This window comes from Ctenopharyngodon idella, chromosome 19, assembly GCF_019924925.1.
Source record: "Ctenopharyngodon idella isolate HZGC_01 chromosome 19, HZGC01, whole genome shotgun sequence".
Lineage (NCBI taxonomy): Eukaryota > Metazoa > Chordata > Actinopteri > Cypriniformes > Xenocyprididae > Ctenopharyngodon > Ctenopharyngodon idella.
This window is the reverse complement of record NC_067238.1, coordinates 17,888,306-17,907,500: the sequence shown is the minus strand read 5'-3', so window position 1 is coordinate 17,907,500 and position 19,195 is coordinate 17,888,306. Positions and strand designations below refer to the sequence as shown.

At 36.4% G+C, this 19,195-nt stretch overlaps 2 long non-coding RNA genes across 2 annotated transcripts in view; both read right to left on the bottom strand.

Annotated features, from left to right (window-relative positions):
- Positions 1-8,688, bottom strand: part of LOC127501383 (uncharacterized) — a 15,492-nt gene extending 6,804 nt beyond the window's left edge. The window contains exons 1-4 of the long non-coding RNA XR_007926591.1: positions 8,224-8,688; positions 7,927-7,983; positions 5,427-5,548; positions 3,157-3,307 (exon numbers count right to left, since the gene is read on the bottom strand). This is a non-coding gene — a long non-coding RNA (uncharacterized LOC127501383). The remainder of the gene's footprint in view (positions 1-3,156; positions 3,308-5,426; positions 5,549-7,926; positions 7,984-8,223) is intronic.
- Positions 8,689-11,784: 3,096 nt separating this feature from the next.
- LOC127501382 (uncharacterized) lies at positions 11,785-18,610 on the bottom strand. The gene is made up of 3 exons (XR_007926590.1): positions 18,127-18,610; positions 12,427-12,538; positions 11,785-12,238 (listed from the first exon to the last, which is right to left on the bottom strand). It is a non-coding gene; the product is annotated as an uncharacterized LOC127501382 (long non-coding RNA).
- Positions 18,611-19,195: the final 585 nt, after the last annotated feature.

The following is a 19,195-nucleotide window of genomic DNA, read 5'->3' as shown; positions in this document are numbered from 1 at the left end:
AGTAAATCGCGCACACGATTTAGCAAATCGAGGGAACGTAATAGTAAATCGCGTGCACAGTTTAGCAAATCGAGGGAACGTAATAATAAATTCACACAATAAAGCAAATCGAGGGAACGTAATAGTAAATCGCAAGCATGATTTAGCAAACCGAAGGAACGTAATAGTAAATCGCGTACACGACCAGTCGAGGGAACAAAATAGTCGCTGGAACGAAATAGTAAATCGTGCGCACGATTTAGCAAATCGAGGGAACGATTTAGCAAATCGATAGAACGAAATAGTAAATCATGCGCACGATTTAGCAAATCGAGGGAACTAAATAGTAAATCGTGCGCAAATTGAGGGAATGAAATAGTAAATCACGCACACAGTTTAGCAAATCGAGGGAACGTAGTAATAAATCGCGCACACAATTTAGCAAATCGAGGGAACGTAATAGTAAATCGCGCGCATGATTTAACAAATCGAAGGAACGTAATAGTAAATCGCGTGAATGATTTAGCAAATCAAGGCAACGTAATAAATCACACGCACGATTTAGCCAGTCGAGGGAACAAAATAGTCGCTGGAACGAAATAGTAAATTGTGCGCACGATTTAGCAAATCGCTGGAACGAAATAGTAAATTGTGCGCACGATTTAGCAAATCGATAGAATGAAATAGTAAATTGTGTGCGCAATTTAGCAAATCGATGGAACGATTTGCTAATTTGAGGGAACGAAATAGTAAATCGTGCGCACGATTAACTTTTTTTTCCCTGCATGTCATGTGCGGGGCTCCATACATATGGAAATACATACATGGAAAACCCTTTCTCGATTTGGCAAACTCTAATCTGATTGTCTGGCTTCTGTTCACCAGCCCACGTTAACAAGGTACTGGTTTGAACGCTTTTGAGGAAGAACTAATCCTTTTTTTTTTTGGATATTCAAAACTCAAGGCACAAAACTCAAACTTTGAGGCAAGTAAACTACATATCCATGAGCAGAACCGTATAATCACCTCTCGAGTTATGAGTATGGACAAATATTGAGCAGGCCAACTATTTACTTTTGGATGGGAAAAATTCTGATAATTTATTACATATTTATTCTGTGTGCCTTTTTTTATACAACAATTCATGGAGAGTGTTGGACCATATTTTTATGTTTAATTTATTTAAATTAAATTAATTTTTATTATTTAATGTCGGTGATATCACACTGGCATGAAATATGTAATAATAGTCTGGCATGAAATAATACATTTATTTATTAATAATAAATAATTGTATTATTAATAAATATAAATTAAAAATTATAAATATAAAATGTATTTTATGATACTGATATAATAACAGACCAGCATAAAAAAAAATACATTTATTAATTAATAATATATAATAAATATATAATAAATAAATATACATTAATAATAATAATATTTATTCATGCCAGTGATAATAATAACAGATGGCAAAACTATTTATTAACTATTTTATGTCTGTGATTTAATATGCTTCAAATAAACTGACCCTTAAACGGTTCATAAAAACAAAATGTACTGTGGTTCGTCACTTTGCATGTCAATTAGATGGTTCCCAATTAAGTGGGCAGTCTTGGTCCAAATAAGCTGCAAACTGAACCAGACTTTATGTTGTAATCAAACGCCCTGAATACACAAGACTAATCTTGAGCAGGACATAAAGCCTGGTCTATAGCTTTGCTGTCATGTTAGCAGTGTGCTAATCGCACGGCAGGGGCTCGATCGCTAAAACCAAGATCTTTAGTAGCGACTTAGTCCTCCTTGACCCCTGCAGAGCCTTTGATTCAGTCATCGTGCTTCAAGATGTCCGAAATCTCCAGCGTCCCTGTCGTTTTCAGCATCCTTGACGTAACAGCACTGCCTCCTCTGTGAGTTTTGCTATTTATGCAGCTTAATTATGATTCGGCTGCGCAGCGTGTCGGCACTGAGCCGGGTTTGAAGAGCAGTAATGAGTCGAATCAGGGCTTTTTTCTATCGGAGGTGTGCTTTGAATGTCGTCGTCTTCAATCAGCGGCATGTGTCTGGGCCTGTTCAGAGATGTCAAGACGAAGGATGTTTCATCTATTTTTACGGTTTGTTTTGTGTTCTCCTCATTGGGGAGGATCTTTGGCCTTCTGTCCCGCACGTCTCCGGATCTGGAGGTTTTAATAACAAACACAACGTCAGTTGAAAGGCATTCAAGATGCGTTTTAATGTGACAGTGTTTTTAGCGCGTCCAAATTTTACTCGCTGCGACGGTTAAACATTTCTGGTCGGTTCCTTTGTGTCAACTTGATTTAGCGATTGTCGGCTCAACTGTCTGTTGTTTGTCTTTAAAAGTCATCCTGCAGGGGTTCTTGTAAAGGTAACGCTGAAATTAGCATATGAAAGTCCTCGTCATTCAGATTTATACAAATATTTTCTTGTGCCTTTATTCCTCATCATCAAGTTGCTTTGGGACACAAAAAAGCTAAGCAGTGTACAATCCTGTTGATGTTATTTTACTTTCAAACACTTATTTAAACTATATATTTTTTACTTGTGTAATTGCTCCAAATGTTTTGAGTATCCCCACCCCACTTTACAATAAGGTTTAATTTATTAACATTAGCTAATGCATCATAATTTGGAAATATCCAGAATCAAAGCAGTTATCAAACACTAAAATATACAAAAATTTTATATACATACAATGTATACACATACATATACATTCATTCGTACCTTTTTAGTGCTCGCAAAGTACTTATTCAAAATAAGTACCTATTCAAGAGAGTACGCGATTTCGGATGCAGCCATAGACTCTCTCTTTGGTGTTACACTCTGTTGGCACTAGTGTAAAGCCACAAGGTTGAATTGTTTTGACCTTTGACCTTTAGAAATACAATCTGTGTTTCAGTACAAGTGTGTGTATGTGTGTGTGTTTGTCTATAGGTGAATTTCGATTAGTCCTTTCCACTGAGCGCCGGTGTAATTTCCTCTGATGTAACCTGCTGACGTATGCAGAAGAAATCAGGCCTCAAACCCCAGAGGGCCGCGGTGACCCACACACCTTTGCACACGTAAACACGTGCTGCGCAAGCACAAAACTACTCACATTTCACACACGCTGCAACTGCACAAAACTAATAATCAAACAAGAAAACTCACTCATGAGATCTCAGCGGTTTCTCCTCAAAGAGCAATCCTGAAGAGAATCCATCTCAGATGTTTCTCCTGAGAATATATACCCGTAATCTCAAATGTGTCTCCACTAGAGTTTCAGAAGAGATCTCAAACTGGCTCAAAAGGTGCAAGAAGTCTGCCAAAACAAGATTATTGTATCATTTTTGATGATTCTTATTTTAGTACATCAAGTTAAACTAAATGAAAATGAGAAATGTTGCTTTGGCAAATAGCTTAAAGGTTTGGTTGATTATGATTTCAACTTTAGTTAGTGTGTAATGTTGCTGTTTGAGCATAAACAACATCTGCAAAGTTACAACACTTAAAGTTCAATGCAAAGAGAGATATTTTCTTTTAAAGAATTCTCTTTTTAAGGACTACAACAAACGGCTGGTAGGGACTACAACAAGCTTCTTCCTGGGTTGGTGACATCACAAACCCTAAAATTTACATAAACCCGCCCCCGAGAACACACAACAAAGAGGGTGAGGCCATGTTGGGCTGCTTTAGAGAAGAGGAAGAGTTGTTGTAGTAGAGTGTTGTTGACATGCCGTCATTTTATGCTGGACTGCTTCACAAACGAGGGTCAATTCAACAAAAAAAAGATTAACATGACGGCACATGCTAGTCGATGAGTTGAATCAACTCCACAGCAACTACATAAATTTATCCACTAACCATTCAGAAATGTCTAAAAGTTGTAACTTCTTCCTGAGTCTCTCCATCAGTGTCGACTCCGGTTTGAACAATGTAAGGCTGAACACCGTTACTGACAATCCTCATTTTGGCTGCGTGAGATTCTCCAGCTTTGTTGTTGAACAACCGAAGCGCGAGCCGTTAAAGCTCCGCCCTCTTCTGGAAAGGGGGCTGGGAGCAGCAGCTCATTTGCATTTAAAGGGACACACACAAAAACGGCATGTTTTTGCTCACACCCAAATAGGGGCAAATTTGACAAGCTATAATAAATCATCTGTGGGGTATTTTGAGATGAAACTTCACAGACACATTCTGGGGACACCAGAGACTGATATTACATCTTGCGAAAGGGGCATTATAGGTCTCCTTTAAGTTTAAGTTTTCAGCTTTAATTAAACTTTTAATAGTTTTTGTTAACAATAACCACACTGGTAACCAGGTTCAAAATTATAACAGATCTAGGAGGATATAATGTGACGTAAACATGCAGGAAAAGAGCGTTTCGAAGGCGTTTGGCTGTTGTTGACGGCCCAGGGTTCAACTGTTGACAGCAGAGAGCAACTGAAGCCACACTCAGACATTTTCTACCTAGAGTGCTTACATCTCATCTGATCTAACAGAGAGTTTATTCATATCAGCACTGACTGGATGGGCTGCATGACATTTGGATATTTAAGGGGAGTCATCTTATCATTCCCGGGATCGAGAAAACGAGCAACACGCAGCGGCAAACGCTAAAGCACATAAAAGACGTGCAGCCCAAAGTGTCGCCGTTGTGTTTCTGAAAGCTTCAGCTGACTTAAAAAGCAAACGCTCATGCTTTTCCTGAATAAGCAGGTGGTAAAATTTATATATATATATATATATATATAGGCTGCATACCTAAAAAGCAAATGCTCATGTTTTTCTCTGAATAAGCTGATGGTAAAATGAGAGCAAGTGAAGAAATAAACAAGGGATTCATTAAAAGGTTTGCGAAAGGATAGTATGTGATGAATGTGGCACTTTTTGAGAGCCGCTGCCTCTGTAATGATCCTCTAAGGTCTGCGGCGGTCACGCTGTTTGCCCCCTGAAAAACACACAGCCGATCCTGACCTCTCAAACTCAATTTCTACCCACACATGACTTATCCCAGTCCAGAGATTTATAATAACGCACAATGGGATCCATTTCTCTGCTGCCGGGTGTCACAATGTTATTTACATTATAGTTAATGAACAGAGATCAGCTCATAAATAAATGTATAAATTCAAGCAGGCAAAGAGGATAGAGTCAGTTCTGGATGGAAACGCCGGTAATGGGAAACGGCTACACTTATAATACAAACACACAAAGGAAATGTACGCACTGAAAACATTAAAGTATGCTGCTGGGTGTTTGAGGGGCAGTGGATGTCAGTCACTTGTGGAATTGAGGTCGTTTCTGTCAGCAATAAGGTTAATAAGAGTTACTGTCAGGATCGGAAACAACCGCACGTATTCATCAGGGTCAGAGGAGCAGGAGAGACAGAGAGATGAAGCAAAACTTCACAGAGAAACAACATCCATTCATCACAATACCTGGAGAAAGCATCTGTCGCACGACCCGGATGTACATGAGCCACACGCTGCCAGCTTTAGCTGGTCGAGCCGCAGGAAAATGATGTCATGTCGACGTTCTTGGCAGCACATCACTGACTATCCTGAGGTGTGACGTCAGAGACAGCAGAAAGAGAACATTTCATTTCACACTTTTAGGGCCCTATTTTAATGATCTAAGCACATGGTCTGTAGTGCATGGCTCAGGCACTTAGCGTGTGTCCAAATCCACTTTTGCTAGTTTGAAGGGACAGTTCACCCAAAAATGAAAATTCGGTCATCATTTACTCACCCTCTGGTTGTTCCAAACCTGTATACATTCCTTTGTTCTGTTGAACACAAAAGGAAGATATTTTGAAGAATGTGGGACAGTTCTGGGGCACCATTGACTTTTTCCTACTATGGAAGTTAATGGTGCCCCAAAGTGGCCTGGTTACAAACTGGATACAAAATGTCTTCCTTTATGTTCAGCAGAACAAAGAAATTTATACAGGTTTGAAACAACTTGAGGGTGAGCGTCCGGTGAGTATCAAACTAAGTTCTCTTTCACGTCTTATTGTGCTTAAACTGTCAAATACACACAAGGTTATGTCAGAAACACACGAAGTTCACATAAACACAGTCGGTTATGCCTGTGAACGTAAACAGCAGGGAAAGAAATTGCGTGCATATTAGATCTGTGTATTAAAGTGACAGTACTACTGCTGTATCTGCTGTTAATATGAACCAAATAACAAAAACCAACTGCTCTTGACTGAATAACTTTAGTAGCTTTAATAAGAATACACTGTAAACCCGAATAAGTTGGGCTAACTCAAAAAATTTGAGGTAATCAGTTACATCAAATTTTTTGAGTTATGATGTTCCCAATTTTAAGTAAGTAAAACTATCAAGTTTTACGTTTGTAGTACTCATGCATGATAATTGGTCCTAACTTGAAGTACTGAGTTAGCTAACTCATACACTTTGATAGCAATTAACATAAAATATTTAGTTAATTAGCTTTTTTATTTTGAGGTCTTCCAAATCAAATGAGTTATTTACTTCACTGTAAACTCTATTAAGAAAATTTAAAAAAAAATGCCAACTTGCTAATTTGCTAACATGTTAACAAATAGCATGATATAACACTTACTGAACAAGTACAGCAACTTAAAACATTGCTCCCACACCAAGCCGCATGCGCCACTTGTCACCATGATGGTATCTCTCTAAAAACCCACATTAACAGAAACTCTTCTAAATTAGCATAACAAAACATTAATCACTACTAAATCTCCCTCATCCATTAATTTTGCACAAAAAAAACATTATATAACACTTAATTTTAGCATTTACTCTCCCTTTCGAGTGCCATGGGCAAAGCATGCTGGGAAATAGAAATCCCAGCCCAGTTTCAGGTAAACTTAAGTTAGTCTAAATTAAAAGAAATGAGTTCATACAGCTCAAAACAATAAAGCAGTTCAATTTACTTAAAATGTATCAGTTCTGTGAACTCAAAAGAAAAAGAAAGTTCTAAATACTCATAACAGTTAATTTAACTGAACTAATTTGTTACATTTAAGTTTGTCCTACTCAAAACAATTAAGTATTTTGAGCATTAGGGTTTACAGTGTATATTTCTTACTTGAATGCTGCTGTTAAATGCTCTGGTGAGGAGATAAACATGGCTGACTGTGTACAGCTCACTGAGGGCGGGGTCTATGCCAATAGGGCGGAGTCCGTCAGCAGTCGTGGGCGGGGCCTAAGCATGTCACGTCACCAAGCGGCAACCTTCCGTTCTCTCTCTTGAATCCAACACGGAAGTGACTTAAACTGCAATTCATCAACTGGCCGCTAGAGACAGGCTCGAAAAGGGCGTCAATCCCATAGTCCCCTATGTTAAAATGCTTTAAAGCATGTTAAAACTTTACAGCAGAAGAATTTATGTTTACAGCCTGGTACAAAAAGTGGTTTTGGTCTATAAAGCTAATTTTGCCCTTCATGACAACCGTGAGAGGGGGTGAATTTTTTTATAACTCATCCGTTTAAATTATATTAAGCCTTAAAATTCTGCATAATTAAGGGCGTGGCCTCTTGAGTGACAGGTGGATTACTGCTGCTGTCACTATCTCAGCTAATTCCACCCACGTCCCGCCTCTTTGCGCATTTTCGGTTATCTGGGAGTGAGGCGCTGCCATTGTGGTGATGGCCGGCTCCGCCCACTTTGGGCTTTAAAAATGCTCTTCAGAAACCTACGGGTGATGTCACGTACACCATGTCCATTGTTTTATACAGTCTATGGACGTCACAAAAGCTACAATCTGCAAACGGCTTTTTCTGAGACACTGCTTACGATTTTTGGGTATAGAAAAAGTGGAGTAGGTGGATTTTTACCATTATAGGGTGGTTGCGTACACACACTGCTTACACATTTATGTTCAAACACCATGTAAAAGTGAATATTGCATAAGAGTTCCCCTTTAAAATCAATCACCACTACCTGAATTCTTCCATAATGAATCATGAAGAGAAGTAACGTGATGTGACGTGTCCAGCACTGCAACAAAATGAAGAAAAAGAGTTTACCTTCATGCAAATATGGTATGCAGTGCTTAAAATCATTAGCGAATATCTGTTCAGTTTGGCTCTATTCACACTAGACAGATTATATATTGTAAATCCAGCTAAATTTTGTGGTTTTCACTCCTGTAGAAACCAAACTCTGTGCTCAAAACAGGTTTAAACACTCAAAATAGGAGTGACAACTGTATTTATCTGCAGTGTGAACATGGCTAACCTCTGCACTTGATTAGTTTTATTCTTGATGTACAAAGCGCCGAGAGCTCATGAAATGTCCTGCAGGATATTCACGCAGAAAGGGCTGTTCATTCCTCTTCACAGCGAGTGTAACTGGCCGTGATCTTATTAGGGAGTAAGTCTGTCTGGGCGGCCCTTGGGCCAAAACGAACCGACAGAAACAAGATAATTACTTCCACTTAAAATGTTTAGCGTCGCATCCAGGCAGTCTGAGCAATCTTCAAGAAGCTGATCTCCAGTGAGTCTGAGGATTTACAGACAGCAGTCGACGCCGCTGTTTACTGTTTCAGGTGTTGTTTTGTCTGGGTCTGTTACTTCTCGTTGATGTTCTGCTTTGAGACGCAGATGAGATGCGAATGAATCATGCTTGTGATCTCACTGCAGTGTGGCATTTATATTTTCCTCTTCTCTGTCTCTGTGTTTGAGGCTACATCTGCCACTGCGATCCTGTAAGAAGAGGTTAAAGAATTAGGAAACATGGCAGCTCAATAACTTCATGCAACTTCTTGCTTCATAAGCCAATGTGAAGCATCTGAGACTCTCTGTTGTTGGCTGGAGTAACTAAAAATAGCAACACTACTAACTTAAGGCTCACATATATACTGTATATATAGCTATATAATCTGATATTCAAATTAAACAATTATATAGAAAATTAATTAAGTATATAAAAATACTTAAATTTTAAACACTAAATCATAATTAACTAAAAAAACAAAACAAATTTTTTACATATTACATAAAGTTTGATGCCAGTTGAGAATGAATTAGTGAATTACTAAGATTTTTTCAAAGAATTGCATTCAGAATATATTTATTTAATATTAGAATTTAATAAATATAATATTACTATAGCTATATTAGCTATTATTTTTATATATTATGTCTAAGTGTCAAAAACAATAGTATAATAAATTAATTAAATAATTAATAAATAAATAAAATTTAAACAGCAAATCATAATAAAATATAAACAATACATTTAATATATAAAGTCTTGATGCCAATTAAGAATGAATTAGTAAATTACTAAGATTTTTCAAAGAATTGCATTATATTTGTTTCATATTAGAGTATAATAAATATAATATCAGACTATAATTGTACAATCTGATCAGTTAAATTAAATAATAATATGTTAAATTAATATAATTAATTTAAATATATTTAATTATAAATAAATAATAATAATTACAAAAATAAAACAATATATTTTAGATAAATTATAAAGTTTTACAATAATAAAGTTTGAAACCAATTGAGTTACTAAGATCTTCAAACAATTACATAATGAAATAGATTTTTTGAATATAACAAAATATAATATCAGAATATAATTACATAATATAACAGTTAAATTACAAAATATATTAAATTATAATTGAATGTAATATACATATTATATATACATACATATATGTATATATAATTTAATAAAACATTTAACTATCCCTTATTGTACTCAAGTAGAAAGTATTTAATACTATTAATAATAATAAAAATAAAATATTTTTTAATAATAATTTTGTAATGTAATAAAAAAATAAAACAACACTTAGCCTTTAAATGGCTTCAATGTATTTGAGTTTTTGTTAGTATCTTGCAGAGCAGTACACTATATTTAGAAGATGCAGTTTCAATTATTTAAATTATGTATTTGTATTATGAGTCCCGTGGAAACTTCCCAGGCTTCCCCAGCGCAACACCTTGTACCTGTCCTGAAATCCTCCTCCTCCTCCTCCTCCTCCTCCTCCTCCTCCTCAGGTGATCCAGCGGTCACTAGGACAAAAGTAACGGATAACCTGTGTCTGAATCCTGTAAGACAAAAAGAAAACTCCTATCTGCAGGTTCACCGGATTAGAGTCAATGCTAATGAAAGCACGCTGATGAACAATCTCTCCACCGAATGCCAGGATATATTCATTACATTCCATGAATTGAGCCCACACACACACACACACACACACACACGCAGACGAACAAACAGTGTCTCATGAAGGTGTGAGACGGACACCTGCGGTCCAGCGTAAACAATCGATATGTACAGGACCACAGCTTCATCTTCCCTGCTTTCCTTAGGCTTCCTCTGCTGAGATTAAAGTCAACATGAACTGCTGTTTGTGAATCATTTTACATAATAACTGGATATTAAGCAAGAAATAGTATGACAGGCCTTCATTTTATCCATTGAAACTGATTGGATTGTGAAAAGTGGGTGTTTGATACCAAAATGAAGCCAGAGCAGTTGAGATTTTGCCCAATTACTGTTCGCATTGATTAACATTACATTTTGATTAAGGGTTCTCTGGAATAATGTGCATCAAACAAGCATTAGAAACTTTAATATGGTTTGGTTCACACTACATATATTTTATGCAAATGAGCAGTTATGCAATGCTTAAATCAACTTTTAAACATTGCAGTGCTGATAATATAATTTGCAATGACATTGTTCATACTAAATATAAAAATGACTGTAAAATGTAAATATTTTCACTAATGTACTTACAGGCATTAAACAGGCATGAGATCATTAGATGAAAAAAATCCATTAAATATGACTATATACCAATAATAATAATAATAATCCTCATAATCAGCAAAATATTTTTATTTTATTAAATTATAACAAATTAAACAAATCAAATATTGCTATGTATTATAATAATATTATAATACTGTAATTATAAACAAGTAACAAGTATTTAATAATATTAATAATTATATTAATAATAATAATAATAAAACCCTCATCTTCATTATCATCATCAAAATATCTTTATTTTATTATTTAATTTAAAAAACACAATTATATTACCATCTATTATTTTACTGTAAAATAAAAACAAGTATTTAATAATAATATCACTAATAATAATTACCCTCATCAAAAATTATTATCCAAAATATATTTTATTGTATAAAATAATATTTAATACTTTAACAATAAACAAGTAACAAGAATTTAATAATATTAATACTAACAATATTATAAAATAGAATCCCATTGTTAATATATTTTTTATTTTATTATTTAAATAAAAAATAAACATCAATTGTATTACTGTCTATTATTGTATTGTAAAATAAAAAAGTATTTAATAATAATATCACTAATAATAATAACCCTCATCAAAAATTATTATCAAAAAATATGTGTTGTTTAAATTATAAAAATAATACTGTAATAATAAACAAGTAACAAGTATTTATTAATACTAATAATATTATTAATAATAAAATCCCCATTACTATTATTGTACTGTAAAATAAAAGCATTTAATAATATTATTGTTATTAATAACAACATCACTAATAATAATAATAATAATAATAATCCTCATCATCAAATATTTTTATTATCAAAAAATATTTTATTTAAATTATAAACATTAAATAAATCAATAAATATTACTTAAATTTATTATTGTACTGTAAAATAAAAACAAGTATTTGATAATAATAATAATAGTCCTTATTCAAAATGTTATTATATGTATTATATAAATATATAATTATTATATAATTAATACAAATTAAATCAATAAATATATTAGTATTTATCATACCGTAAAACAAAAAAAAAACAAGTATTATTATTATTATTATTACTAATTTTATTATTAAAAATGGTTTGTTAAGCCCACTAATAAAGTGCATCCAGCAGTATAAATGCCCATGATGGTCTCACTGACACCTCTGCATGAGTGAATGGTGCTTCACGTCTCTCTCTCTCTGACCCATTGTCCAGATGTTTGTGAGTGTCCGTCCTGAGCGCTCCGTCTCTCTCCATATGACACACAGAGCGACACAACACACTCAACCTCTGCTCTCGCACCAGATGCCAACACATGTCAGGTTTTACCATTTGGCCTTCGGCCGCATCCACTGCTACCTCCACCTGTTTGTGACCCCACCGCAGATTCGTCTGGAATAGCGATACATCTCTACAAAGAGAGCAGATCGTGGCGTAGCACAACAGAGACACTCGAGCGCTGGGAGGAATAATGATAAAAACTGATTATAAGTCTATTACGGCCACTCTGCAGGGCTGCAAGCCGAGCAGGGGAAGAGGAATCCCATTATCTAAGATGTCTGGATAATGGATTTTGCGTGAGGGGCTTTTTCTGGCACTGGGTATTGAGTGTTAGGAATATTATCTTCATGAAGCCTATAATGATACCTGTGGGCTGGGCGATATGGGAGGAAGAAACTCATCACCGAGACGCCATCTACTCTCTCCTCGTCTTCTGCACCGCTCAGCGTCTTCTCAGATCTCTGTCTCTCCTCACCTGCTGTTATAAAAAGAGCCAGCGTTATTGTCAACATTACTTCGGTGTTGCTTAGCCAACAGTTTTAGTTCTTGCAAATGAATGTGATTGCAAATTACAAACAGACACGGGTACAAAACAGGTGAGAGTGTGACACGAGGGGCTCAGGTGTCTTCTGAGACGGTTTGGTCTCAAACACATAAGCTTTAAATGTTCATTCGGCAGCATCTGAACCAAACTTGTACCTCATAAAAAACTGATTTGAATTGAGCACGTGCCACACGGAAAGTGCTATATTGTATTAAGCATAAAAGCACACTGAAACACAGAGGAAATTAAGTATACTTATACTTGACATTTCTCTTGTTGGACATCTTGGATGCATTTGCAACAATGCACTGTTGGATTCTGCATGAAAAATTCATGCAATGCTGCATGAGAATTTGGACAAAAGTAGGTCATCCTTAAAGTTGTTAACTTTTACATTACATTACATTTATGCATTTTGCACACGCTTTTAACTGAAGTGACTTACAGTGCATTAAAAATACAATTCTCTTGTTGAAATCAAACTAATGATAATGACGTTGCTTTCATAACTCATTTTCAATGATTTAACAATCAAGCAGTTGAGATGTGCTATATAATATATATTTTGCATGCGGATCAAGTTGGATATACTTATAAATTACAAGTATATTAGGGCATGCATTGATAGGTGCACTTTTTACAATCAACAAAACGAGGTATTACATAGTATGCAGTATAGTCATGCTGCCAATTTCACACCACAAGTGATGATTTAAAGGGGACCTGTTATGCAAAATTCACTTTTGAACATAAATGTGTGTTGGCAGTATGTGTAAACAACCACCATATAATGGTAAAAATCCACCTACTCCTTTTTTAATCCCCATAAATCATAATCAGTGTCTCTGAACAAGCCGTTTACAGTTTCTATGCAATGTGATGTCACACTGCACAGGCCCCGCCCATGACTTCTGACAGACTCTGGCCTATTAGCTTAGCTCCTCCCCTCAGTGAGCTGTACACAGTCCGCCATGTTTATCTCCTCGCCAGAGAATTTAACAGCAGCATTCAAGTAAGAAATGTATTCTTATTAAATCTACTAAAGTTATTCAGTCAAGAGCAGTGAGTAATTTTATGTTTTTTGATTCATATTAACAGCATATACAGCTGTAGGTACTGTATATTACGCTGCTGTCACTTTAAAGAGGACCTATAATGCCCCTTTCACAAAATGTAATATAAGTCTCTGGTGTCCCCAGAATGTGTCTGTGAAGTTTCAGCTCAAAATACCCCACAGATCATTTATTATAGCTTGTCAAATTTGCCCTTACTTGGGTGTGAGCAAAAACACGCCGTTTTTGTGTGTGTCCCTTTAAATGCAAATGAGCTGCTGCTCCCGGCCCCCTTTCCAGAAGAGGGCGGAGCTTTAACAGCTCACGCTTCGTTTGCTCAACAACAACAAAGCTGGAGAATCTCACGCAGCCAAAATGAGGATTGTCAGTAACGGTGTTCAGCCTTACATTGTTCAAACCGGAGTCGACACTGATGGAGAGACTCAGGAAGAAGTTACAACTTTTAGAATGAAACTGGGCGTTTCTGAATGGTTAGTGGATAAATTTATGTAGTTGCTGTGGAGTTGATTCAACTCATCGACTAGCATGTGCCGTCATCTTTTTTCGTTGAATTGACAACAACACTCTACTACAACAACTCTTCCTCTTCTCTAAAGCAGCCCAAGATGGCCTCACCCCCTATGTTGTGTGTTCTCGGGGGCGGGGTTTATGTAAATTTTAGGGTTAGTGATGTCACCAACCCGGGAAGAAGCTTGTTGTAGTCCCTACCAGCCGTTTGTTTTGGTCTTTAAACAGAGAATTCTTTAAAAGAAAATATCTCTCCTTGCATTGAACTTTGAGCGTCGTAACTTTGCAGATGTTGTTTATGCTCAAACAGCAACATTACACACTAACTAAAAGTTTAAGTAAAATCATAATCAACCACCCCTTTAAATACCCAGATCTAATATACATATGCGATTTCTTTCCCTGCTGTTTGCGTTCACAGAAATAACTGACTGCGCTTATGTGAACTTTGTGTGTTTTTGACAGTTTAAGTGCAATAAGACGTGAAAGAGAACTTAGTTTGATACTCACATGACGCACCATCTGACAGCCAGCTTTCTGTGCGCGTGCTTCAGATGTGTGCGCTCAGAAAACCACATGTCAGAAGTTTAAACTGATATGGCTTTAAAATGCATGCAAAAAATAAACTTTCATGATGATGAAGAACTGCAATGTCACGTGTGCGTGACCGTGAAAGAGAGGCTCCACCCTCTTCTGGAAAGGGGGCGGGGAGCAGTAGCTCATTTGCATTTAAAGACACATGCACGAAAAACGGCATGTTTTTCCTTCCACTCAAAAATGGGCATTTACAACATGGTATAATAAATGATCTGTGGGGTATTTTGAGCTGAAACTTCACAGACACATTCTGGGACACCAGAGACTTATATTACATCTTGTAAAAAGGGGCATATTAGGTCCCCTTTAAAGTGTCTCTGAGAAGTGTTGGCTGCGCTCACATCTCCTTGTGTCACTCTCAGAGTAACTAACACCGCAACTTGACTGCGCAAGTCATTACCTGCAGTCTTTGGTCTCTGGCCAATACATTAAATCTAAATTACACGTCTGCAGACCGAAGGATTCCCGTGGAGAACTGCCAGTAAACAAACAAAGAGCCCTCGTGCGTCTCGCTGTTTACTCTGTTGCTGGCGTTTACACACACGGCTAAAAACACACAGTTTGACCCGTAATTGACAAGCGCTTCAATCAGCGCAGTGCTGAACCTGAGGCTGCTCCAGCTGTAGTATGAGTCGTGTGTGCTTTGTTTTAATGTCTCCCTCTGTCACGGAGGCCACAGACATTGTCTTCTCGCTCTCACTGAACACATTGTAAAGCGCACTACATGCATGCCGTTCTGTGTCACTGGGTCCGTACAGTGGTTTATGGCTTGCGCTCATACATAAATGCATGCAGTAAGAAATGGGACACGTTTAAAACATTTGCCTGTGGTCTCGCGCTCCTTACAGGGGACCCGAACGCCCTGACGGGACACAAGCTGCGTGAGCATCATTGCTTTCATTACAGGCAGTTTGCATCATGCTCGAAGGCCACGTGGCATCTCGTAATGCCCTGCGTTGGCGTCTCAATTCAGTCAAATGATTTTTAAGGTGTGGAATGCTGGCCGGGATGCTTGTAGAGAGCGAACGTGATATTCAAAAGCACACTGTAGGGGTTTTATTGAAATCTAAGTGTCAGATCCACAGCCCTGGGTAACCTCATCCGTTTAGAAAGTTCAGCTGAGAGGAAAAAACAGATTGAATCTTTAGATCTTGCTCCAAAACCTAGTGACTGTGCTACATAGACGGTACTTTATTTTACATTGTATGCATTTGGCAGACACTTTTATTAAAAGCGACTTACATTCAAGGCATGCATTTTTTATCAGTTCATGCATTCCCTAGGAATCAAGCCCATGACTTTGGAGTTACTAACATCATGCATCTTTTTGCTTTAAGATATTACCCAACACTAAGCTTTATGCTGCCTTCCAAGAAGCCAAATTTGAAGGCATCATCACATGAATCTTTTGCATATAAGGCAATCCAAGAATGCAATAAAACAAACATTTCATTCACACTGCAAAAATCCTAAACCCAAGTATTTTTGTTACCCAAGTAACTTTCCAGTTAAAATATCTAAAAATTCTTTAAACTAGTGCCATTTACTGAAGCAGTTTATTGCATAAGATATATTGACATTCAGAACTGAACCGAGAAAGCCTTCTAAATTTTAATTAAGGTAGCAAGCTTGGATTTGAATGCAAGGAAGCAAAATTAAAATTGAAAGAAATTCATGTAACTATTATTTTTAACTAAAGAAAGCAAAATTTATTGGCTTTGCAAAGCCTTGTTTGAAAGTTAAAAAGGACTTAATGTAATTTTCGCCACTAGAGGTCGCTTATTCAAAACAAAGGCGTAGCTTGATGACGCCTTGATTTCGCGGAATCATGGGAGATGTTGTCTTCACGTCTACAGCCGGTGGAAAATAATCATGGATCATGGATGATCTAATGTATTAAAGATTTATTAACATTACTGTAGTATGAAGCAGGGTGTGGAGCGGAACGAGGCCGCTGGAGCGATTGCTAATGAGAGACGAACGCAAAACACGGTTCGAGAGCAGCAAGCTTTTATTATGCCGCAGACAAGCACTTTTGCATCTTCTGGTCAAGTGTATGTAGGGAAACGCAGCGCTGTTTATCATATTAGATACATTTGTGTGTTGAAAGTTGTTATAATGCTACTCTCTGCGTTCACTCGGCGGCTGCTATGAGACGCTTGTTGCACACTGCAGTAAGCTAGATCGATATTAGCCATGGTAAAACATGGTACTTGCGGTAAACCAAGAAAACGAGATTTAAACAACAACAAGACTGTCGATGAATGTATCCAAACAGTTGCTTACCTGTCTAATAAAACACATAATATGTTAAAGCGTCTTAGGTGTTTCCATGGTTTCTACAAAATAAAATCGAGGGTAACGCAGGTGTGATGTTAAAATTGTTTATTTCTCAATGCAAGTACACAAGTCAACAAAATATATAACACTGTTCTGTGGTTTTTGGATATTTTAATCCAAAAATCTTACATATTGTGCCTTTTAAAGCTTAAAAGGACTTAAAGTTTCAAGGACTAGAGGCACAATTTATTAAAACACATTGTAGAATTATAGGCTGTGTTGTTGAACACATTTATCTTGTCTTGGAAAAAGCTTCTTTTAAAAAAATAAGAAGTGATTTCATGGTGACTTTAAAATGATTAACAAATAAAAGTTCAACTGATTGATTTTAACCACATATTTTGGTGTAGAATTTACTTTAAAAACACTTTATTGGAATATCAGATATTATAATTTGTGTGTAGCTGACATGATGTCTATGTAGATCATTACAAATCATTTACTTATTTTGGAATATTGATTCAGACAGCAAGGCAGCTCACAAAATGGTCTAATTTTCCAGTTTAAATGTATAAAAAAATAAAACTCCTTTAAACCAGAAACATTTACTTGAAGCAATTACGATATGACATTCAGAACTGAACTGAGAAAGTCTTTTAAATTTCACTTCAGTTCCTGAATTTTAACTGAGGTAGAAAACTTGAATTTGAATGCAAGGAAGCAGAATTAAAAATTACTTAATAATGTGACTATAAATTTGAACTAGAAAAACAAAATTTAGCTCACTAGGTTTTTAAACAGAGCTGCTGAGTGAATAAGAGGCAGAAATGCATGCTGGGAGGAGAGCTGGCCGTTGAATGGCGTGCTCAGAAAGCTCATTACAGATCTGGAGGAGCTCAGGGGCCTAATTAACAGCAGCTCATTTCCTACCTGTGCAGAAAAACACTCGGCTGTCGTTTTTCATTATTAATTCTCTATCAGCAGTTGACCGTCAGTCAGGAAAGAATCACAGATCTCCAGGCTTCATCAGTTAACCGGGTCACGGGCATGAATATTAATCCTCACCTTTGTCATCTGGGTACTCGATGTGACCCCCTTCAGACAGGGCAAGTTTCTCCAGAGGCTCCGCAAAGCTCTCGTCGCAAATGACCTTTAACCCCCGTACGCTTTCGTGGGTCCCCGAGCGAACTGCCGCAAAACCTTGCGAGATGGCTGGCTCACGTAACGCATCCATCCGGGCCGGTTTCACTCAGATCGCTTTTGAATCACTTCATGCATTCTCTAGGAATCAAACACATGACCTTGGAGTGGCTAATGTTGCACTTATTTGCTTTTTTAAGACATTATCAGCATTTACCCAATAACCAGCATTGTGCTGCCTTGTAAGAAGCCAAATTTTAAGGCAACATCACACAAATATTTTGCATATAAGGCAATCCCAGAATGCACCGCGATAAACATTGCATTCATACTGCAAAAACTAGTATTTTTGTCTAGTTTTCTAGTTAAAATATCTAAAAACCCTTCAAACCAGATCAATTTACTTGAGAAGCAGTTACTGCACAAGATATTTTGACATTCAGAATTGAATTGAGAAAGAAATTTCTAAATTTTAATTGAGGTAGCAAACTCGAATTTGAATGTGAGGAAGCAGAATTAATTAATTGAAATTCAACTATACATTTTAAGCAGAAAAACAAAATATTTTACATGAAAAACTTTTTAAAAAGCCTTTACAAAGCCTTGTTTGAAAGTTAAAAGAAAGCTTAAAAGGCCTTAAAGTTTGAAGATTTATAGGTTTCAAACTTTTAAAATGATTTTTCATAGATTTTATCCAATACAAGTGCATGTCTTGTTTGTAAGTATAAACAAGTGAAAAATCTGCAGGGGCAGTAAGACAAAATACATACATAAAAAAAAAAAAAAAACAATTAAAGGGGTGGTTGATTATGATTTCACTTTTTTAACTTCTGCTGTTTGATCATAAACAACATCTGCAAAGTTCAATGCAAAAAGTGATATTTTCTTTTACAGAAATCATTTTTTAAGGACTACAACAAATGGCTGGTAGTGAGTACAACAAGCTTCTTCCTGGGTTGGTGACATTATTAAACCTAAAATTTACATAAACCCC